This window comes from Choloepus didactylus, chromosome 8, assembly GCF_015220235.1.
Source record: "Choloepus didactylus isolate mChoDid1 chromosome 8, mChoDid1.pri, whole genome shotgun sequence".
In the NCBI taxonomy this organism is placed as follows: domain Eukaryota; kingdom Metazoa; phylum Chordata; class Mammalia; order Pilosa; family Megalonychidae; genus Choloepus; species Choloepus didactylus.
The window spans coordinates 108,825,931-108,851,108 of NC_051314.1; the positions used below are offsets into that span (position 1 = coordinate 108,825,931).

The window sequence follows — 25,178 nt, forward strand, 5'->3', positions numbered from 1 at the left end:
CTTTATATTATATGACTAAGAGTAACACATCAAATGGAAGAAAACTTCGCATAGGTATTTTAAATCCAAGATTTTGCAGAGGTAAATTTAGGATAGTGGGTAGTTATGCCATTGGTGGCAGAAATTTTTGTTTTAACTCCTTCGGTGTTAACTTTCTTTTAAAATGTCACTGCATTTATAGCTATTTGCTTTAACCATTTAGCCAATTAATAATTATGATCCTAAGTGATTGTTATTGTACACGCATTTTGGTAACCTTTCCCTTTTTACTTGCAAATAAGCAAGCTCTTGCTTTAACTATTTATCAAATCCAATCATTTTTTTTTTCCTGTCACCGTAATCTAGAAAGCAAAACTCTTCACTGCTTGTAAAAGGAGAATAATCGCCAATATACTTTAAATTGTCAAGTGAGTTCTGTATAATTAAAGATTACCCTGCAATATAAAATTTTTAAGGCATTTATCCTGACAGAGTCCACTGGCCTTTGAGATGAGCCACTTTGTTGACAAATCTATCATCTAAATTATGTAACATTAATGAGAACTCGAGAGCAGCATATTCTTACATTTTAATGTGGGTGGCAGTTAAAACAGAAAAAAAAAACAGCAAAACAAAATACTGAATATGATTGAAGTTGATTTAAAAGAGGTCTGCCACCTGTGGATAAAAATGTGCATTACTCTGAACACATCATAATCAACAAGACCAAAAGACTATGGCAAACTACAGTGACCCTTTGAGATAAAAATTCTGGTTATATTATTTAAAAAAAAGCGGTACTGATTTTCACAGTTATGCAAATACAGGGCTCTTGATTCACTACAACTTCATCTAATATGTGTTGAAATTGATTCCTGAAAGGATGGTCTTTGGATCTGATTTCCTTGCTCCTTTTTTTCCCTCTTCCCTTGTACTTCTTTTTAAAAAATTTTTTTTAAATGTATTTCATTAAAGAAGTTGTAGGTTTACAGAACAATCATTTATAAAATAAAGATTCTCATATACCACCCCCCACTAACAACACATTTCATTGTTGTGGAACATTTGTTAAAATTGATGATAGCATATTTTATAGTTGTACTATTAATAGTCATATTATTAATTAAAGTCCGTGGTTTAACTACGTATGTTTGAATAGTGTAGTACCATAGATTCCTTTTTTAAATTTTTATTCTGCTACCATATATATAAAGTGGTACTTCCCCTTTCAGTCCATTCATATGTATATTTCAGGGCTGTTGATTGTGTTCACAGTGTTGTACTATCATTACCACTATCCATTACTAAAACATTAACATCATTCCAAATAGGAACATTGTATATACCTAAGCCTTAATTTTCCATTCCTTATGTCCACCCCATCCGCTGGTAATCTATATTCTAGATTCTGTCTCTATGAGTTTGTGTATTCTAATTGTTTCAAATCACTGAGATCATACAATATTTGTCCTTTTATGTCTGACTTATTTCATTCAATATGATTCTTCAGGGCTTATCCCTTGTTGCATGTATCAGGACTTACTTTCTTTTTTACAGCTCATTCATATTCTATTGTTTGTATAAACCACATTTTTTTTGTCCATTCACTGACTGATGGACACTTAAGTTGCTTCCATCTTTTGGCAATTTTGAAGTAATGCTGCTATGAACATCAGTGTGCAAGTATCTGTATGAAAACCTGTCTTTAAATCTTCTGGTGTGTACCAAGCAGTGGAATTGGCAGGTTGTATGGTATTTCTATAGTCAGCTTTCTGAGGAACTGCCAAACTATCTTCCATAGTGGCTGCACCATTTTACATGACCACAAGCAATGAATGTGTGTTCCTCTTCCCCTGCGTCTTCTCTAACACTTGTTATTTTCTGATTTTTAATGGCAGCCATTTTAATGGGTGTGAAATAATATCTCATTGTGGTTTTAATTTGCATTTCCCTAATGGCTAATCATGTTGAGCATCTTTATACGTGCTTTCTGGCCCTTTGTATATATTCTTTGGTGATATGTCTATTCATTTCTTTTGCTTGTTTTTACATTGGGTTGTCGTTTTGTTGTTCAGTTGAAAGATTTCATATTAAACCTTTATCAGATATGTGGTTTCAAATATTTTCTCTCATTGCTTAGGTTGTCATTTTACATTTGTATTAAAGTCTTTTGTGTAAAAAAGTTTTAATTTTGATAAGGACCCAATTATCAGTTTTTCCTTTTGTGGCATATGCGTTGGGTGTCAAGTCAAAGAAACCATTGCCTAACACGAAGTCCTGAAGATGCTTCCCTACATTTTCATTTGGGACTTTGATAGTTCTATCTCTTATAATAAAGTCTTTGATCCATTTTGAGTTTATTCTTGAATATGGTGTGAGATGTAGGGCTCCTTCTTTTTTATGCAAATGGGTATCTAGTTTTTACTGGAACATTTGTCGAAGAGACTATTCTTTCCCAATTGGTTGGTCTTTATCCCCCTGTTAAAAATCAGTTGATTTTTTTTTGACGCTAAATGTGAGAGTTGATTTCTGGGCTTTCAATTCTATTCCATTGTTCTATATGACTGTTCTTGTACCAGTACCATGTTGTTTTGATTACTGTGGCTTTGTAATAAGTTTTCAGTTTGGGAAGTGTGTGTAAAACATCATTCTTCTTTTTCAAGATGGCTTTAGCTATTCAGTGCCTCTTCCCATTACATGTAAATTTGATGATTAGATTTTTCTTCTCTTCAAAGAAGGCTGTTGGGATTTTTATTCAGATTGCATTGATTCTATAATCCATTAAAAATCAGTGTTATTACTGTAAAGGCAGTACTTCAGCATTTCAGCCATTTTATACATTGGTTTTTATGTCTTTTTTTTTTTTTTTTTTTTCTTTTGTGGTCTCTCTTTTTACACTTTTAGTTACTCTTACTGATAATCTTCGTTTTTCACTCTATGCCAAGTGTGTCTCTCCTGTCAGTCTGCAGAACCCTCTTTAGTATTTCTTTTAGGGCAGGTTTCATGTTAGAATTCTCTCAGTTTCTCTTTATCTGTGAATATTTTAAACTCTCGCTTATTTTTGAAGGACAGTTTTGTCAGATAAAGAATTTTGGGCTGGCGATATTTCTCTTTCAATACCTTAAATATATCCTATCATTGCCTTCTTGCCTCCATGATTTCTGTTGAGAAATCAGGACTTAGTCTTATAGTGGATCCCTTGGATGTGATGGATTGCTTTTCTCTTGCTGCTTTCAGAATTCTCTTTTTCTTTGGCATTTGACATTGTGATTAGTATGTGTCTTGGAGTAGATCTATTAGAATTTAATCTGTTTGGAGTACATTGCCCTTTTGGGAATGTATATTTAGGTCTCTCATAAGAGTTGGAACATTTTCATCCATTATTCTCCCAAATATACTCTCTGCCCCCTTTCCCTTCTCTTCTCCATCTGGGACACCCGTGATTCATATGTTTGTGCAGTTCAGGCTGTTGTTCAGATTCCTGGGGCCCTGCTCAATTTTTTCCACTTTTTTCTCATCTGTTCTTCTGCCTGTAAGATTTCAGAAGTCCTGTCTTGATCTGTGATCCTTTCTTCTGTTGTATGCCTCTAATGTATTTTAAATCTCTTCTAATGTGTTTTTCATCCCCAAGATTTCTGTTATGTTTCCTTTTATACTTGCAGATTCTTCTTTATGCTAACATAGTGTCTCCTTGATATCCTTTATCTTTTTAGCCATATTTTCCTTCATGTCCTTGAATTGATTTAGAAGATTTTTTTGAGCATCTTTGAGTAATTGTTCTAAATTCTGTGTCTCCTCTGAAGTTTTAATTTGTTCCCTTGACTGGGCCATATTTTCCTGCCCCTTAGTATGGCTTGTAATTTTTTTACTGAAGTCTAGGCATCTGGTTATTTTGATGAATTGACCTAGGATTTTATTATTTATTGGCTATGTGTTAAGGCTCTCCTTTGACGTTTGGTTCAACTTTTTCTAGACCTTTAGAAATAGCCCGTGTTTAACTGATCTGATTTTTTCAGCTCTTCTTCATCTGCTCTTCACCTGGATATGCAGTTCTGTTTTTAAGATTTCACTTTTTGTGCAATTGTTTTACCTCCAGAAGAGAGTTTCCTTTACTCTGTTCTTTCTCTGGGAAACTTGATCTATTCTGTTTGTTTTTGTTTTACTATATAGAATTTTTTTATACTCCTTTCCTTGGATCTAGCTGCTTATGCCTGGAGGGCACATTCTGGGAGTAGGGTCACCCCAAAGAGGACCCTCTTTAGTCAGTATCTCCCAGCCAAAACAGGGCCAGGATGCATGAAGGGGTTGCAGACTCTCTCCACAATGCCCTGGGGAAAGGATCAGAAAGGATGCTAAAAGCCTCTTTGACGGCTCCCTGAAGTTGCACTTCCTGGCCTGCCCAGCAGATGCCACCCTTCAGCAAACTGTTCCCTGCAGCCCTAAGGAGGCACTGTGTCTTTAAACCTTCACCACCTCCACCATTGTGAGGAGTGATGTTGAAACAATGGCTGCTACCACCTTTGTTCAAGGTGGGTTGAAACTGTAGCTCAGAGCTGGGACCTAGTGATCTGAATTTGCTAATGAAAATCTGTGATCCTTGCATAGCCATGTTCACCCCTGTTCCTGGGGAAAGATTTTTTGTGTCCCTTTCTGACAGCAGCAGCCAGCCAGGGACTGGATCCCAGGGCAACCCACTGTGATATTGGGGGTTGGGTGCTGGAAGACACTGCACAGAGAGAGCTACTCATGTTTTTCTCTACCATAGTTCCTTAGCCTCTTCATCCTCTCCTCCCTGGATTCTGTACAGTGTTATTCTGGACTTCAGAGCCCCAGAACAATTGTTGCAGACAGTCCTTGCCCGTTTTATAGGTGCTCTGATGGAAGGACTGAGTCCTGGAGCTACCTACTTTGCCATCTTCCCTGGAAGTCCTCTTTCCTTTATTTCTTAGTTAATAATTTATTATGTGTTCATGGATATTCTAAATGATTTAAATATATATAATTATAAATCTCTATCAGAATCCCTTATAATTCATTGTAGATAATCTTTTATTGGTACATCTCAACCCATGAATAAGACTACATTTACATACATATATGCTTATCTTATCATACAAATAAAAACTTTACAAAAAGTACATTAAAGGAGCATTTAATTTCAATGGCACTTTACCTTTATATTTTTTCTGAATTTAAAATTATTTGTTTAAATCCTTGATTATACTTGTGTTCACGATTTACATGCAAATGTTTACTATCCATTTGAATAGTTTAACATAAAATTATTAGGCTTATTTTTTGGATGTTTCAAGTGCATCCACATATAATTCAGAGGGAATGGGTGAATTACATTAATACAATTTCAGTTTCAATGTTTATTTGGAAATGTACATCAACTTAAGTGACATAATGCAGTAATGACAAAGAAGACCCATTTTACTGGCCTTGAAACTAGATATAGTTACTAGAGTAGCCAATGCTGATCCACTTGAAGTAGCATAAATACTAGCTTGGCAGAAAATAATGGTCTATGTAGAATTCCTTTGGCTGTGGTTTTCAGTGTCTTTATTGATAAAGAATACTGAGAAATCTTTCAAAAGTTATTGAAAAATTATAATTTTGTTACTTTTTAAAAGTCAGATCGTTAACTATGAGTCCAAATAATTTAATAACAGCTAGTTGAGCATTGTTCTCTTGTTCAAAAATTATTAGTAATTAGGAGGATTTTTTCTTCCAAATAAAGTAATGGATGAACTGTTGACCAAAAGTCCTTAAAATAAGGTATGTGAATAAACACATATTTTTATATAATTCTTTAGAATACCAATCAAGAAAGACTCAGTTCTAACCATAGTAATTTAATTTAAGAAGAAATCTTGCACCCAAACTGTTTCCGTAAAACTTTTTGCCTAATTAGGTTGTCCAGCTACTCAATGGAAGAAGTTTTGTCCTGGGTCATATTCAGTAAATGAAATACATTTTGCATAAGTTGGTGAAGTTGAACTGCTGAGATTTATTACAAAATATAATAAGTTTTCCTATTTTAAAGTAATTACAAATCATAGTGTTATTTATTTTCCTAAATGATGCCTGTATCTCTGGATCTTCTAGAGAATTTATAAAAACAACTTGTATTTTACAATGAACCTTTGGTGTTTTATAATGAAATATGATATGATTTCATATATATATACTGTCATATAATATCATAATTTCAAATTGTTTGGCCTGTAATTAGAAATATCCCTACCCTCTTATATCTGGTAAAAAATTTTTGATACAAGTGTCATTTGCAGGCATTTCAAACTGAGTGAAACGATTGGTTTTAGGACAATTTTCTAAGTATTTAGAAAAAAGAAGTTAAATGTTTATACCATTACCAATATAAATTCTAGAATATTAAGCATTTAAATAGGTACAAAAGAAATCATAAAAGATTTAAGAAATAGTGTTGGTGAATATTTATCAAATTTGGGTGCATTGGGAGTTCTTTTTAAGCATTGCATCTAAGGCAGAAATCACAAAAGAAAAACTTTGACATTTTATTACATAAATATAAAAACTTCTTTGCATTTTAAATGATAATATAGAGAAATGAGAAGTATATTAGGTTGAGCTATATAAAATTGCATTTTTGTTAAATATTTTTGGACTGTCAATTTCATTTATTCAACATATGTAATTAAAATGTAATTTAAGCTGATTACAAATTAATAGACAAATAGAGAAATCACTTAAATATTTAAATAATGAGAGAAGGGAAGGGAATGATGAATAAACATATATAATGTTTGATTTGTGTAAGAAATCAAGAAATGCAAATTAAGCATGAGATCCTAGTTCATTTAGCAAATTGGCAAGGATTAAAAATTCCACAGTTACCAGTGCTGAAGGGATGGCAGTGAGGCGAGGTCTCTCATTTACTGTACCAAGTGGTGTAGTAGTGTAAATTACTACACCACCGAGTTCTTTCATATAGTACACATTAAAAGTCTATAAATGTTACTTCTGGGAAGATGGTGGAACAGGCAGGACCTTCAGGATTGACTCCTGTCCCCAAAATAGCAAGTGGCCAGGCAAAAATTTTGCAGGTTGACTGATCTGAGACTCTGGAGACTAGGAGAGTACTGAGCAGCATCCAGGGATGTGTGGGAATAAGAGACTAATAATCTGTGGTGAGTGATTGTGAGTAACTCTGGCTCTGGGTGCGCATCCTCCACCCTTGAAGAAAGCAGTTTTCGTGAGTCCCATCCCTGCCTGGCAGTCTGCTGTGGACTGGGAGTGCCGTAGGTGTCCTCTGCCCCTAGAACAGAGGGGGACACAGCCCAGTGCTGAGCCAGCTTTTGGCTGTCAAATTTAGACAGCTGGATCCTGCTGTTCTAGTGCATCCTAGTTAGGTGTTGCGGCACCATTGTTTTGACTGGTGTCAGAGGCAGAGCTGGCAAAGGGCTAAAAATACCCTGCCCTCCTAGGGCTGTGGGGAATAGGTTGCTAAAGAGTACCTTCTGCTGGGCAGATCAGGAATGCTCACCTTCAGGAAAATGTCAAAAAGGGGTTTGGCAAAGATTGCCTTCTGGGAAGGCCAAGAAAGCACAGCCTTGGGAACCTGAAGAAAAAAAAAAAAGAGCCTTTTTGGAGTCTTCTGACTCTCTTCCCAGGGTCTTTTTTATCTTGTTTGACCCTCTTTGGCAGGTACTCGGCCCTGTCTTGGCTGGGAAATACTGACAAACCAACAGTCAAAGAAGATCCTTAACACAAACCCTATCAACAACAAAATCCTAGGCACAAGAGAGAAACTGACCTTAAGAATAAAACCATCAAGATAATCAGATGCCCAGTTATCCATACTTTATTATCCATAAATTATTATCCATAAATTATAAACCATACTAAGAAGCAGGAAAAAATGGCCCAGTCAAGGGAACAAATTAAAACGTCAGAGAAAAATTCAGAGCAACTACTCAAAGATATTAAAAAATTTCCTAAATCAATTCAAGGAGATGAAGGAAAATATGGCTAAAGAGGTAAAGGATATTAAGAAGACACAACGTGAGCATAATGAAGAATTTGAAAGTATAAAAGGAAACATAACAGAAATGTTGGAGGATGAAAGACGCAATAGAAGAGATTTAAAATACATTAGAGGCATACAACAGCAAATTTGAACATGCACAAGAAAGGATCATAGATCTATAAGACAGGATATCTGAAATTGAACAGATCAAAGAACAGAGGGAGGTAAAAATGGAAAAAAAAATGAGCAGGATGTTAGGGAATTGAATAATAGCACAAAATACACAAATATACATGTCATAGGTGTCCAAGAGGGAGAAGAGAAAACAAAAGGGGCAGAATAAATATTTGAGGAAATAATGAACTAAAATTTCTTAACTTTTAAAAAGACATAAACATGCATGTCTATGAAGTGCAAAGTACTCCAAATAGAACCACTCCAAGACACATACTAATCAGACTTTCAAATGCCTAAGTTAAAGAGAGAATTTTGAAGGCAACAAGAGAAAAGTGATTCTTCGTATACATGGGACACTCAAAAAGAACAAGTCATGATTTCTCATCAGAAACCACTGAGGTGAGAAGGCAGTGGTACGATATATTTAACAGACTGAAAGAGAAAAATATCCAGCCAAGAATTTTTTATTTGACAAAACTGCCGTTCAGAATGGGGGAGAGTTTGAAATATTCACAAATAAACAAAAGCTTAGAGAGTTCTTTAACAAAGGGATCTTCCCTAGAAGAAATACTGATGGGAGTTCTGCAGGTTGAAAAGTCAGGAGTGAGAGGCTTGAAGGGGAGTGTAGAAATGAAGATTATCAGTAAGAGTGACTAAAGGGGTAAAAAAAGAGAGAGAAAAAAATAAGATATGATAAAAGCCAAAGGATAAAATGGTTGAAGTAATACTACCTTTACAGTAATAACATTGAATGTTAATGGGTTAAACTCCCCAATCAAAAGACACAGATTGGCAGAGTGGATTAAAAAATAAGGTATTGTCCAACTATATGCTATTTTAAAGAGACTCATCTTAGATCCAAAGACATAAATAGGTTGATAGTGAGAGGTTGGACAAAGATATTCCAAGAAAACATTAACCAAAAAAGAGCTTGGGTAACTATACTAATATCAGACAAAATAGACTTTAAATACAAAGCTGTTATAAGAACAAAGAAGGTCATTATATAATAATAAAAAGGTCAATCTGAGAAAAAATAACAATCACAAATAACTATGCACCTTACCATGGTGCCCCAAAATGCGTGAGACCCACACTGGCAAAACTGAAGGGAGAAATAGATGTCTTTACAATAACAGTTTGTGACTTCATTATACCACTCTTTTCAATATGTAGAACATCTAGACAGAGGATCAGTAAGGAAACAAAGAACTTGAATAATATGATAAATGAACTAGACCTAACAGACATATACAGAACATTGCACCCTAAAAGAGTAGGATATACAATCTTCTCGATTGTGCATGGATCGTTCTCTAGGATAGCCCACATGAAGGGTAACAAAAAAAGTCTAAATAAATTAAAAAAGATTGAAATTATACAAAACACTTCCCCTGACAACAAAAGAATGAAGCTGGAAATCCATAACAGGTAGAGATATGGAAAATTCACAAACAAATGGAGGTTAACCAACACACTCTTAAACACGGTGGGCCAGAGAAGAAATTGCAAGAGAAATCAGTATCTCAAGGTGAATGAATATGAGAAAAAGACATATCAAAACATGGGATGCAGTGAAGGCAGCACTGAGAAGGAAATTTATAGCCCTAAATACTTACATTAAAGAAAGACCTAAAATCAAAGATCTTATTGCCTACCTGGAGGAACTGGAAAATGAACAGCAAACTAATCCCAAAGCAAGCAGAAGAAAAACAATCACAAAGATTAAAGCAGAAATAAATGAATAGAGAACAACAAAAACACAAGAGAGAATCAATAAAACTAAAAGTTGGTTCTTTGAGAAGATCACTAAAACTGACAAACCCTTAGATATGGTGACAGTGAAAGAGAGAGAGAGAGGGAAAGAGAGAGAGGAGGGAGAGAGAGAGAGAGACAGATGGACGTTGCAAGTAAATAAAATCAGAAATGAGAGAGGGTAATTATCACTTACCCCACAGAAATAAAAAAGATCATAGGAGGATACTACGAGCAATTGTATACCAACAAATTAGACAACTTAGATGATATGGACAATTTCCCAAAACAAATCAACATACACTGACTGTAGAAGAAATAGAAGACCTCAAGAAACCAATCACACAATTAAAGAGATTGAATCAACCATCAAAACCTTCCCAACTAATAAAAAACCCAGGACTGGATGGTTTCATAGGTGAATTCTACCAATCGTTGTAAGAAGAATTAATACCAATCCTGCTCAAACTCTTCCAAAAAAATTGAAGAGGAGGGAACATTACTTAACTCATTCTATGAGGCCAATGTCACCCAAATACCAAAGCCAGATAAAAATACTACAATTAAAGAAAATTAGAGACCAATCCCTCTAATGAATATAGATGCAAAAATCCTCAAGAAAATACTTGAAAATCTAATCCACCAGCATAGTAAAAGACATCTGCACCATGATCAAGTGGGTTTTATCCCAGTTGCGCAAGGGTGGTTCAACATAAAATCAATTAATGTAATTCACCACATTAACAAGTTAAAGGGCAAAAATCACATGATAATCTGAAAGGCATTTGGCAATATCCTGCATCCTTTCTTGATAAAAACAGTTCAAACATAGTAATGGAATCTTCCTCAACATGATAAAGGGCACGTATGAAAAACCCACAGCTGCCATCATACTTAATGGTGAGAGACTGAAACCTTTCTCTTTAAGATCAGGAAATAAGACAAGGATGCCTTTTGTCATCACTGTTTTTCAGCATTTTGCTACAAGTTCTAGCTTAGGTAAGAAAAAGAAATAAAAGCCATCCACATCAGAATGGGAGAAGTAAAACTTCACTATTTGCAGACAGTATGATCCTATATTTAGAAAGTCCCAAAAATTCTACAACAAAGTTATTAGAACTATGGAACAAGTTTTAGCGAAATGGTGGGATACATGATAAATATGGAAAAATCAGTAGGGTTTCTATACAATAGTAATGGGCAAATTGAGAAGGAAATCAAGAAATAAATTCCATTTACAATAGCAACTAAAAGAACCAAATATCTAGGAATAAACTTAACCAAGGATGTAAAAGTCCTATACACAAAAAACTGTAAAACATTGCTAAAAGAACTGAAAGAATACCTAAATAAATGGAAAGACATTCTGTGTTACTGGATTGGAAGGGATAATATCATTAAGATATCAATTCTACCCAAATTGATCTACAGATTCAACGCAATCCCAATCAAAATTCCAAGAGTCTACTTTGCAGAAATGAAACAGCCAACTATCAAGTTTATTTGGAAGGGTAAGGGAGCTCCAAATAGCCAAAAATATCTGAAAAAAATAATAATGAAGTTGGAGGTCTCACGCTTCCTGACTTTAAACATATTACAAACCTACATTGGTCAAAACAGCATGGTACTGGCATAAGGGTAGACATACTGGTCTATGGAATCGAATTGAGAGTTCAGAAATAGACCCTTATATTTATGGTCAATTGGGTTTTGACAAGGCTGCCAAGTCCACTCAGCTAGGATAGAACCTTCTCTTCAACAAATGATACTGGGAGAACTGGATATCCAAAAGAATGAAAGAGCACCCCTATGTCACACTTTATACAAAAATCAACTCAAAATGGATCAAAGTCCTAAATATAGAGCAAGGATCATAAAAACTCCTAGAAAAAAATATAGGGAAGCCTCTTCAAGATCTTTAAGACAGTGGTTTCTTAGACCTTACACCCAAAGCACAAGCAATGAATGAAAAAATTGAGAAATGGGACCTTCTCAAAATTGAAGTCTTTTGTTCTTTAAAGGACTTTGTCAAGAAGGTGAAAAGACTGTCTACTCAATGGGAAAACATATTTGGAAACCACATACCCAATAATGGTTTGATATCGAGAATATATAAAGAAATCCTACAACTCAACAATAAAAAGACAAACAACCCAATTAAAAATGGGCAAAAGACATGAGTAGACATTTTTCCAAAGAGGAAATACAAATAGCTAAAAGCACATGAAAAGATACTCAACTTCACCAGCTATTAGGGAAATGCAAATCAAAACCACAATGAGATATCATTTCACAACTACCAGAATGGCCAGTATTAAACAAGCAGAAAACTTCAAGTGTTGGACAGGATGTGGAGAAATCGGAACAATTATTCACTACTGGTGAGAATGTAAAATGGCACAGCCACTGTGGAAGACAGTTTGGTGGTTCCTCAGAAAGCTAAGTTTAGAACTGTCATATAATTTGCCAATCCCATTACTAGGTATTTACTCAGGAGAACTGAAAGCAGGGGCGTGAACAACCTGTGCACACAATGTTCATAGTGGCATTATTCACCATTGTCAAAAAACGGAATCTACCCAAGTGGCCATCAACTGATAAATGGATAAACCCAAAGTGATAATATTTATGGATGGCCTGTTATTCTGCTGTCAGAATGAATGAAGTCTTGATGCATGTGACAACATGGATGAACCTTGAGGACATTATGTTTAGTGAAATAAGCCATATACAAAAGGACAAATATGGTATGATCTCTCTAAAATAGCTAAATATAATAAGCAAACTTACAGAGTTAATATCTAGAATATAGATTACCAGAAAATAGAATGGGGGTGGAGAATGAGGAAGTGATGCTTAATTTGTGCAGAATTTTTAAATGTTTCGAAATGGTTAAAGGTGATAGTAGCTCCTTATCATCTGTGTAATTAACAGTGCTGAATTATCTGTGTGATTGTGGTTGAAAGGGGAGGTTTATGGTCATGTATACTAGAGGGAAAGCTAGAGGATGAAACAAGGGAATTATAACATAGTGAACCCCATTGTGGAGTTTAAAGGTGGTTAACAGTACATATGTAAGAATGTTCTTCTATGAAATTGAAAAAAATGTTCTATAAATGTTGATGCTTGTGCTCTTGGAAACTTACATTAGATAATAGATAAATATATGTGTATATGTATATATATGTATAAACATATAGAAATATATGTGAATATATATTTATAAGAGTATAGTTTTGTTTACAGTAAAAAAATTGGAAACAACATATATATTAAAAATAGTCTGATTTAAATAAATTGTGGTGTTTATGTATGATGAAATTTTAATTCCATTTAAAAATGAAAGTGTAATGACATGGAAAGCCAGAATCTGAGTATTGTAAACATTCAAGATATATTTGTTGTATAGATTGCACGCACACACATGTGCAGAAATGTGTACCATGCATGGAACAAAATACCAGAAGAATATATAAAATAAAGGCAATACCTAATTTTAGGTTTAGACAGATTTTTAGAATATTTCTATTTTTGTGTCTGTATATATTGGCTATTTTTCCTTAATGAACATATATTAATTTCATTTTGAGAAAAAATACACGTTATTTTAAAAATCTTAAATGTCAATATAGTAATCCATAGATTATGGATTATCTAATGATAGCATTTTCTGTATAGAAACATATCTTAAATTCTTTGTTTTCTAATTTTAATTAGGAAAAAGTTAGAGGACCAAAATGTTTTGTTTTTCAATTTTCAGAGTACTTAAAATGAAGTCCACATTGATAGGATGATGTGCTGTAACACTGATAACCAGGTTATCTAGTTTTTGCTCAGACCTCTTGCCAGTGGATGCACTGCTTCGGAAAGCAGCAGTCTTCAGAGCTGATCTGCTCTGGTTGTTGGCCATTCTTTATGTCGTGCCAACTTTTGTCTTCATTCAAATTCTGAATTGTTGCAGTGTCACTGATAACAATACTAAAGCTCTAAGATTTTCAGACTACTTTAAAACAAATTCTAGATTTGTATAATGGACAATTGATATCATTCCTTATTAAGATATTCACCTTTTGAAAGCCATAATATTACATTCTTCTACCATTCTTTCAGGGTTTCCATAGTCACATAATTTTAAATGAAGCAATGATCTCCGTTGTTGTGAACATAATTAATGTATGTGAATTCACAGATGTAACTATAGTTGGATTTTAGAAATTTCTCCTGCATTTTTCCTTTTCTTCTCACTTTTATTACCTCAATAAAATAGTGATTAGTGCAATAAAATGTTCCAGTGGATGAAGCAATTTATTAAAATGATGTAAAATGTATTTGATAGACTATTCAAATTGACTGACCTTGTTGGATTAGAAAAATATTTTTACGAAGTGAAGAATTCCATATTCTTCCACTTCCCAACAGATCTCAGATGGATAGTAAAATAAGTGAATTTTGATGTGTGAACATTTAGTCTATACTTGAACTTTAATTATCTGTACTGATATTTGAATACATAGAAAAATACTTTAATTTTAGGAATAGGAATAACCCTTTGACAGAAAGATAAAGTATATTGTATATTTTAAAAATGTTTTTATACTTTAAGAATAGTAATTTTAGAAAGGAATAAAATGAATAGAACTCATCATTTTGGTAGACCCTTGAATATAGCAAATATTGAAATACTGATACAATACCACTAGAATACAGAAGGGTAAACTGGAAAAAAAAATGTTGAAAATGGCTTTAACCTTTTATAAACCATTATATTTATTCTCTTTATTTATTGCCTCATCTCTCCCTTTTGTTTTACCTCCATTATTATTTTAAAGCAAGAAACACTTTTAATACAATACCAAAATTCCATTAAAAATCAGACCTCAAGACTATTTTTGAGGCATAAATAATCCAACTATTAGTTTTGTGTAAAATGTTTTTTTAATTAACATAATTTGCCCAGAAGCTGTTTTCAAACAAATAACTCTTAGAAAACTTATCTAAAATAGTTTCAAGATTAATGTCACATAAATATTAGGCATATACAGGAATCTGGACAAAGGTGAAATTTGTTTTAAAATTTCTTCAAGGAAGCTCTAATTTGCAATACTGCTACTCAGAAGGTAAATGTTATGTATATAAGCATTGCTCAGCAAGCTTGTCTTAGTTGGTTATATGCTAGGTGCTTGCACAGCATCCTCCAAGATCTTCAGTAACTGGGGTTTTAATCTATTTTCTTGATTTTAACCATGTGCCTCAATACTCCTTGAACAAAATTATTCAAAATGGATTCAAAGCGAGGTTTGATACATACCTTATTGGTTCATCTTCTTTATAGTAATTTATTTATGAAGCATTTTGGAGGCTGTGAGTGATGGCAGACCCAGTTCACTGATGGCAACCTCATTCTGGGTAGACCCAACATCTGTCTGCTCCATGATATTGTCAGCAGTTGCATTGAGTCAGATGGAAAAGAAGTTGGCAGAAGGCTAGAGGCAGGCATCTCTGTGTAGCTGAGTTATGCCAGTCATGTGCCAAGCACAGTGCTGGTTATTGCAGAAGATATGACCTTAATCGAACTGAAATTCTTTGCCTCAAAACTGTTAGAGAGCCCTAGGGAAGGGGTGTAGTTTGGTGGTGTGGGAAAAGTCCCTCAGTCATTGCAGTGAACGGCAGAATGCAGATGTTCACAGTTCACTTCTGAATCCTTTGCTTTCAGGCATTGTCCTTATTTAAGATGGGGTTAGCCTACAGCTAGTTTAATTATAAGTGTTTGATTTACTGTTTGGCCATGTAGTGTACCTACACTCCACTTCTTTTCAAGGACAACAGTTATTTCTGCACAACATCTAGAAGAAACCCAATGGCAACAAACGATATTTGGGAGGATGGTTTGAGGGATATGCAGTTCTTCAGAGATGCTCTGAAATCTTCCTCTGAACTCAGCCAGAGCTACAAAGAGGTGTGTCCCTAGAATGTATTCTACTGACACCAAGCGACTTTTGTGACTTATGCTTCAGAGTTATGTCATTGGTCCTTATTGAGGGCTGCTGTGAGAAAGAATCCTATAAAACTCATTGTGCCTACCAAGAATTTTGTTACAGAAATGTTTCGTTGTATTTTATGAGGTTACTTGGGTGAAATTTCTGACTTCTTACTAGTAAAAATAGTTGTGCTTCCCCTGAGCATTTGGCCTATTTTTATCCAATGGCACTCGTGAATTGTGTGACTGGCCAGCGCCCCCTTTCCCACTCACTACCAAAAAGCTTAGGGCCAAATTTGAAGTCGCCATAGTGAAAAATGTAGACATTTATGGAATGCTAAATATTCCCTTCTCCTTTATTTTTTTTTAAATTTCTACTATCTGAAATATTTTAATTTATGTTCTCATCTATATTTCGCATATCAGAGAAAGAAGAGGTTTGGGGGTGAGAGGTGGAGGCTGTGGAGTGAAAGTAGTATTCCAAAAAGGTATCATTAAGACAATGGTATTCCAGTTGGGCCTTGAATGGTAGAAATGAGGGGGAATTCTTGCAGAGGAAACAGCATTAGCAAAGCAGCAGAGATTCAACAACGACAAAAGAAAACATAGTTTAATTTGACTCAGGAATATTAAGACAGTAGTGGCACATATGTCTGCAAATATGACGTCCTTACATTCCCGAAGCAAAGGAGCTTATGCATAGTCTATCCTAATTTGGTAAATATTAAGATGTCATTAATTTTTTTTTTCACCCATAGGTAAGTGTCAATATCAAGCATATGCTTTTTCCATTGCTGCAAAGATTTCTCAGGTGTGGTGTGATATAGGTTGAAATGGGAAATACTGGAATCCAGGAGACCAAAAATAAAGTATACTTTAAGCTCCACAATAGAAACTGTATAAATGCTTTTAATGAAAATGGACGTTGGTAAACCTAAGTAATACAAATTAAACTGAATGGATACATAACTACAATCTTTAATGGCTTATGTACAAAACTGTCCAGGATGAGTCCATCAGCTAGCTTTCCTGCTAGAAATTTTAGACACATTGACTTAAGTACTACAGAGGGTGAATGGTGAAAATATAAAAAGATTTAAAAGTTTGTTCATGTTTTGCGTATACTCTAGTTGATATTTTTTCTCTAAAATATTGAACTTAACATTCTTGGAAAAAATTTGGTAATGGATGGTGATGTTAACATTGTGAGCATAGTTAATAGCAGGGAGTTATATATTTGAATGTGGTTAAAAGGAGACATTCTAGGTTGTATGTATGTTACTAGGATAAAAATTTAAAAATTATTAAAAAACATAGGACCGTACAACGCAGTGAACCCTAGTATAAACTATGCACTAGAGTTAAAATTACAATTAACTTCTTCCATAAGTTGTAACAAGTGTACTACACTAATGAAGGTGTTAATAATGGGGAAGGGGTATGTGGGAACTCTATTTTCTGTACAATTTTTCTGTAAACTTACAACTCTAATAAAAATATTGATAACAAGGACAATAGCTAACATACATTGAACACTTAGGCTGCTTTATAAATACTTTGCATCTATCAACTCATTCAGACCACAAAACAACCCTACAAGGTAACTTCTCTTTTTATCCCCCTTTTACAGCTGAGAAAACCAAGCCACAGGAAAACAAAGTACGGTGCCGAAGCTTTCACAACCAGAATTTGAATCTAGATTATCTTGTTCCAGAGTTCACACTCTTAATACTATATTGCCTCATGAACTCAAAGACTAGAAAAATTATTACCTATATTTCATTTCCTTTCAAAGACTAAAAACTTGGATTCCTTATTAATTGCTAGGTCTATTGTTAAACACTTAGGATGCCAGTGCTTTAAAATTAGAAGGGAGTTAGAAGGCAATCTGATCCAGCTTTCCATTCACTACAGAAAATCTCTTCACATTATGAAAGATGATTTCCTTCCTCCTCATAAACACCTTAAATAAAGAAAACATTTACTAGTCAATGAGGTTCATTCCACTTAGCTGTTAGAAAAATGATACCACCTTAAATCATTGCTCCTCTTCTCTACTATAATTTTTCTGCCTATTAAACGTCAATTAAAATTTATTTGTTAGTATTAGGTATTTTGTAATAATCATAGCTAATATTGAATACTCACTATGTTCTGGGCACTTTTTTAAAGACTTGACATGGATTAACTGTTTTTAACCCTCATGACATTCCTGGATATGAAAACTGAGTCAGAGGGAGGTCAAGTAATTTACCCAAGGTCCACAGTTAGTAGTAAAAACCAGATTCTCTCTCCCTACAAAGGTCAGTACCAGACTCTGTCTCTTGATTCACTTTTCATTTATCTATGCTCCTTCTCCTAATCAATCCCATTTCTTACCATTGAATTAATGAAAAAAAAAAAATCTTCATCATTGCCCTTACAGAGTTTACCTCCTTTCAATTGATACAGCATAGCTTCTACTACTTCCACCCATCCTACCCACCCCAGTCCCGCCACACCTTGTAATGCCAAATTACCCTTGATGTCAATGAGGCACATATTTTTAACTTATCTTTTCCATAAGTGTTTATTATTTCTACTTCTTTGTATTTGCCCTGTAATTCTATTTGGAATTATTTTCTTCTCATCTCATTACCACTTTTTAATCTCCTATCCATTTTTCAAAGTGAAATTCACTCTCTAACTTCTTCAAGATGACTTTCCTGTAAATAACAAGCAAAATGAAGCCCCCAACTCCCCTTTGGTAGCAAATTTATTTTATGGACTTAAGGACTCTAATATATGCAGTATGACATTAGATAGTTTTTAGGTTGGTTCAACCTCCCAACCACTGGAGAAATTCTTTTGTATCATTCTTTAAAGAACATCACCTGACTTGAGTGTTTGTAGGGATAGACAGCTCCTTACTTTTCAAACCAGCCTGATCCATTGTTGGACAGTTCTAATATTTGGGAAGTTTTCCTTACACTAAGTCAAAAATTTCCTCCCTCAAACTGCTGGTCATTGATTTTAGTGTTTTCGTTTAATCTATTTCATTGATTATATTCCATTTAGCACTTTGTAATATGCTAATTGTATGGTTCTTAAAAATTCTGTCTCTTCAGTAAGTCTGAAAACTCCTTTTAGTTAGGAATCATAATTTGTACTTCCTTCTTCCTTCAGTGCCTAATATAATTCTTAGCACAGACTCAGTATACAGTAAATACTCAATAAACAATTCATTGAGCTATATTAATAGCTCTTTCTATGTATCTATATATCTATATATATACACATACAAACATACATATATAAAAATCAAAATATATCTTTCTCATATTAACCTGGACTTTACATTCAATAATAATTGTGCCCAAGTACAACTGTAGTAATCCTGACTTTAGCAAACCTCATTCTCTCATTCCTCATTCTCTCTCTGTATATATGTATGTGTATGTGTACAGTAAATCGTCATTATTCATGGAATCTGTATTTGCAGACTCATTAGCTTACTAAAATTTATTTGTAACTATAGATTGAATACTCGTGGCACTTTTTGGTATTTGCAGACATGCGCAGAGCATTTAAAAATTCGAATTGCCCAATGTGCACATTCCCATCTGCGGTTGAACAAGGCAATGCTGTGCCTTCTTGTTTCAGCACTCTTACTGTCAGCAAGTGTGCTTTTTACAGTACACTTAGTGCAGTGTTTTTTTCATATTTTTGTGCTTTTTTTGGGGGGGGGAGTCTTATTTTGCCATTTAAAATGGCACGCAAGCATAGTGCTGAAGTTCTTCTAGTATTCCTAGGCACAAGAAAATTCTGAATACATGTGCCTCGTAGAGAAATTACATGTGTTAGATAAGCTTCATTCAGGCATGAGCTATAGTGCTGTTGGCTGTGATTTCAGTGTGAACGAATCAACAATATAAATTAAATAAGGTGTCTTTAAACAGAAACATACATAAAACAAGGTTATATATTGATCAGTTGATGGAAATTTGTGACTCGGGGCTCACAGGAATGTATCCCTTTATTTCCCTTGTAGCAGTGGTTCAGTGCTCACTAATTTAGTGTTCACAGTGACTTCATAGAACATAACTGCTAACAATAGTAAGATTGACTGGCACAAACACACACACATATACACACACACAGTTCTGTTTCAAATGTATTTAATGTCAAGTTCCTATTTTTATATTTTTATATCATATTTTTATGACAGGGATTTCCGATGTATTTCATTAATCTATTTTGCTCTGTAGGAAACATCACCAGAAATCTTGATCCATTACCTGTTGAGTGGAAATGACTATAATAGTGTCTTAGTTCCTGAAGTGAAGTCCGTAAGAATGGTTCAGAGTGGGGCCTTTGGGCTCACATCATGGATCCAGTCCTTGACGGCCACTGTTAAGCTGTGTGCCATTTTGCATGACTTCCTTAACTACTTGGTGCTCAGTTTTCCCATCTCTGTAATTGAGTTAATATTACCTGTTTCATAGAGTTTTGAGGATTAGATGAATTAATATATTTAAAGTACATAGACCACATATCTAGACTTCAATAAATGTCATTATTGCCAAAAACACTTACCTCATGTCTGAAAAATCTTGTAAACAAGATAATATAGTAAATATCTCTAATGATCCCTGGTGACCAAATTTACTGTTGTTTACTTTCCAAAACTTCACAGACCTTAACTTGTTTAAGAGAAATTCTTATGATTTTTCTTTTCATGAAACAGGAAGATCAAGAAGCTTTCTGTGCTAATGGTTTAAAAATTAACAGATACCATTTTGATATTATTATTAACAGAATTGTTTTTAATAGAAAATTGCTAAATAGCTTTTATCCTCAACTTGACTTTTTCTAATTGCTGAAGATCTGAAAGCTATAAACATGTTTAGCACTGTCAAAGAGTTGAGTTTTATAAGCCAATGGAGATGCAGTAATATAACATTTTATAGCACATTATGGTTTTTAAATGCTTTCTTATGCATTGTGTCATTTAAAATGATAATATAGTGATTCTTAGAATTACTACTCAAAGTTAAGCCATTTAGCCTATATTTTATTTTATCAGCTAAGACTGGATAAATTCATGTAACTTTTAGAGGCCATGGGCTAAATGCAAATATAGCTTAATTTTCAGTGTAGGGCTTCTAAAATGAAATTTAAAATGTATTCAGAGCCACCAGTTGTACAACTAAAGGAACTGTCAACTGACTTCCTATATGGAAGGCTAGGAAAAGGGCTAAATAAAAAGTGGAGCTTCAATCTTGTCATTCTAAAATTTAGAATCTACATTAGAACATATGGAAATCAAAAGTTAGCTGGAAAAACTTTGTGCATAATTCATACATGTATGTATCCAGTATATATAAATGTATATAATAAATGTAGAAAAATATTATTTCTGAGAAGATTTGGCTTCCCCAAAATACAAAGCATAAAATCAATGCAAAAATGATTAAATATTCAGTGACGCTAATTTATAAATTTTGGTTCCCTAAGGATTGTTTCTGACCTTTCTAAAATATGGGTCCATTTATAAAGTAAGCTGCCCATGACTTTATGTACAGACAAACCAAAGTGGGCCACCCAATCCTGTGAAAAAGTTCGCTTCTATTCACACTTCCAAAGGGTTAATTCTGAAGTGCTCTGTTGTATTCCTGAGAGTTGTCTCTGCAGAAAGCCCAGTGGGCTCTTTCAAGGGACTCTAAACAATGAGCTCAGTGAGGCTGTTCTGTCTAATTACTCAAAGACAGGGATGCTAAAGAGGAATTAATGACAGTTGACAAGTGCAATTAATAATTATAGCAAAGCTGGGAGTCATGCAGCAGGCAGATGACAATAACCGGGTAACTGTACATGGCAGCTTTCATCGGTTTGTGCTCCTTGCGTGTGTTTAAAGTGAGAACCTTTGCGCAGGATGGGCCACAGTTCATGCTGACAGCATAGAAACTGTAATTCAGCAACTCTAAAGGATAGCTGGAGTCGGTCGGTCGGTCTCTCTCTCTCTCTCCCCTCCAACCACCGCCTTTCTCTCTCTCTCCTCTTCCTCCCCCCACCCCCTTTGCTTTCAGCTCTCCCAATTTGGTGAAAGAAACATAGTCTAACTTACAACAAAACTTAACAGGAAAGAGCTACAGTTAGCTTTCACTATCAGCTGATGACAAAGCTGCTTAAAATTCCTGTTGGGCAACTAGAAGGAGAAGGGGCCAGGAAAAGGCAGTCACAGAAGTGGGATTTCCATATCAAAGGGCAAGCCTTTGGCTCTGAATGGTAATTAGTGTCCTGATTTCATCTTCCTGGTCAATCATGAAAGGGGAAAAAAATTAAGAGAGAAGATTTTTTCACTCCCTTCAGAATACAGAACGGAAAGCTGTAAATTAAATGAAAGTTGAGCTAAAAGGTGTCTAACTCTTCAATCTTTGCATCTAATAGAATCTATGATATTTCTCAAGCATTTATTCAGTTCACATCTTCCTTCGGCCCTGATTATGAAGAATATAATGTCTGCTTACATTTATCGGGCACACATCTCGAGCTTCCTGAGTTTGTAAAGGATATCAGTTTTCATTACACTGCCTTGGCGGCTCAATCACTGAGGAAAGGTTTGTGCACTTTTGAGCAAAACTAGCCTGTTTTGAGAATTACTTCTTCAGGTGACGGACCAAGAAAACATAAATTGACTTGTTCAATTTTAGATATATGTTGGTATGATTTAACAAAAAACTTGTATTTTAAAATGCCACAGATTTGATTTTTATTTGCTATAAATTGTGCCCCCTCTTTCACTGATTGTTCGAGGTATTTTACTGTCTCTTCTCCAAAAACTTCCATTTCCAAGGTCATTGCTTTATGAAATTATTGTTTTAAATGGAAGAACGAGACTTATAAGCAGTTTCAGATTCTTCAAAGAAGAATGCCATTTATGTTCTGGGAAAGAAGGACTTAGAAATCTTACTCCGTTTTTTTTGGATGAGATGTTAAACTTGGACCTATCTCTCTATTCATTAAAGATCACAGAGCTTTTTTTCGAAAGAGTCGAGAAATCTGGCCAAACTCCAGTATGGATAATTACATTCCACCTACCTAATTCCCTAGCTGCTTTAATTGGAAACAATTCCACCCCACCTTCCATCCCCCTCACTTCTTATTCTTAAACTGCTGTGTAGTTTGTTGGTCATCTTTCACAAACTACAATATATCTCTTCTACCTTCAGAGTTACTCTATTTTGGATTTAGGGTGAAATAAATTATATACCTAGGGATTAGTACTTAAAGGTTTTCTCAAAACACAACAAAACAAAAGCATACGACTGTAACTGCATTTCAGGCCACCTTCTCAAGTTATGTTGGGCCCAATGTACTCAGGGGAGAGCTGTTTGTTTTCCTAACAAGAATTAGTCCAAGCATTCTCAGCAGGCAATATTGCCACTCAAGAGGCAAAAATTGGATCTTGGTCGGGAAGCAAAAGAAGCTTACTCTTTTTATGCAGAAAGCATAAATATAGAGAGGGGTGAAGGGCACATATACATTATATCTATTGTATTAAAATTTCATGGGGGGTGATTAGAGAAAAGCATATAAGAAGGCTCTTTGAGGAGAGGCAATAATGAAAAAAAAAAAAAAAGACTGCTTTAGGCTTATATTCACCCTTGTTTACTGATGGTGTAAGAGAGAAAGAGTGGCTTAGGTCAGGAGACTCAGCACTCTTCTTTTTACTTTGCTTTTCTTTTTTTTGTTTCTCTTGATTTATGATCAAAGTCTGTGGTAGGATGAAGAACCATTATGATCACCTCTATTTCTTTCTTCTTCAGGAGTAAAGTGTGTGGACCAATGGAGTTCCATTATGAATGACCAAAGAATTATAAACAGATACTAAACCTGGTGTACTGGCTCTTGGATATCACAACAATTAAACACATTTAAAAATTACAACCAGATTAGACCCCTAGGTGCTGTAGTGGCACTAAGAGGGTATTGTCTGAATGCATTATTACCCTGTAGGCCAGACAGAAAATGTTCACAACTCCCAAACAACTGTAGGTTGGGAAGCGATGTATGATGATGATGGTAAGGATGATGATATCTTACGAAGCACTAACTCTGAGTTAGGAAATGTTTTAAGCACTTCACTTATTCATTTAATTCTATCAAAAACCCTATAGTAGATACTATTACTATCATCCCCATTGTTATAGATGAGGAAACTAAGGGGCACAGAAAGTTAAGCAGCTGGTTCAAGAGCTCTCTAGAAGCTTAAAGATTACAATAGCATATCATCTATAAAGCCTTATTAAGACTTTATAATTTTCTGATTTTCACCTATAGCCTTCCATTGTCTTAAGAAAAGAGGTAAATGCCATGGTAAATAACAGAAATGGTAATACTGTCCCTTCACAGAAATTTTGGATTTTTCAAGATTTTATGAAATAATCTTCATTTTCCCTTCGAATGATATAAAATCTTAAAATTTTCACTTTATAAATGTGTACCACATCCCTTTTATGTGGTAGCTCATTCAATCATTTTTGGATTTCTAAAATCAATTACTGTCTTAAAAGATATTTTTGTGGGAAATTCCCATTCCTCCTATATATCGTTACTGCAGTCTTCCCTCTCTGTTTTGCCCTTTCCATCCTTGCTTTAAAAATGTAAAGAATTTATGGGGATTTATGGAGATGAATAAGGGTCGATGGAGTCTTTTTGACTATTTCTAGTTCTGGACTTACTAGTTAAGTTTTCAGGTGTGGATATTACGCTGATATCAGTAATTAATCAAATATAAGTAAGATCTTAGATCCTTTGCCAATGATCCACAACCTTTCAGAATAAAAATGTAAAGAACATTCACATGTTTCTATGACCATATTTATGAGGAAACAAGAATTGAAATAGTAATATTACTCTCCAACAAAAGTTTGTGTCTGAAGTGTTGCTTCCTTTCTCTTGGCTTTCTCTTTGTTCCCATTTCTTTCCCTTTCTCTTTTTTGTCTTTCTTTTCTTATCTCAACGTCTCTATGTATCTCTCTTGTTTCCTAGCTCAAGTGCATCATTTTCTGCTATTGTGGTTAAAAAACTTGGCTGCAGGGGCTCTGAAATGAATAAAAATGTAATCCTCACTGTGCCCATTGTATGCTCTCATTTGTTTTTGCTGTATCGATTTATCAGCAGAGGGAAATTACTTGCTGGAAGAGAGGATGCCAGTCAGAATGACATTTATTTCATAGTACAAGGAGCTCTCCAGCGTGTTTCCATGTAACCTAGATATTGGAGCTGTAAAAG

General features: G+C 34.5%; 1 protein-coding gene across 10 annotated transcripts in view; it reads left to right on the forward strand.

The window, feature by feature from the left end:
• Positions 1–25,178, forward strand: part of SOX5 (SRY-box transcription factor 5) — a 1,020,679-nt gene that overhangs the window by 295,676 nt on the left and 699,825 nt on the right. The gene's annotated exons all lie outside the window — the stretch shown is intronic.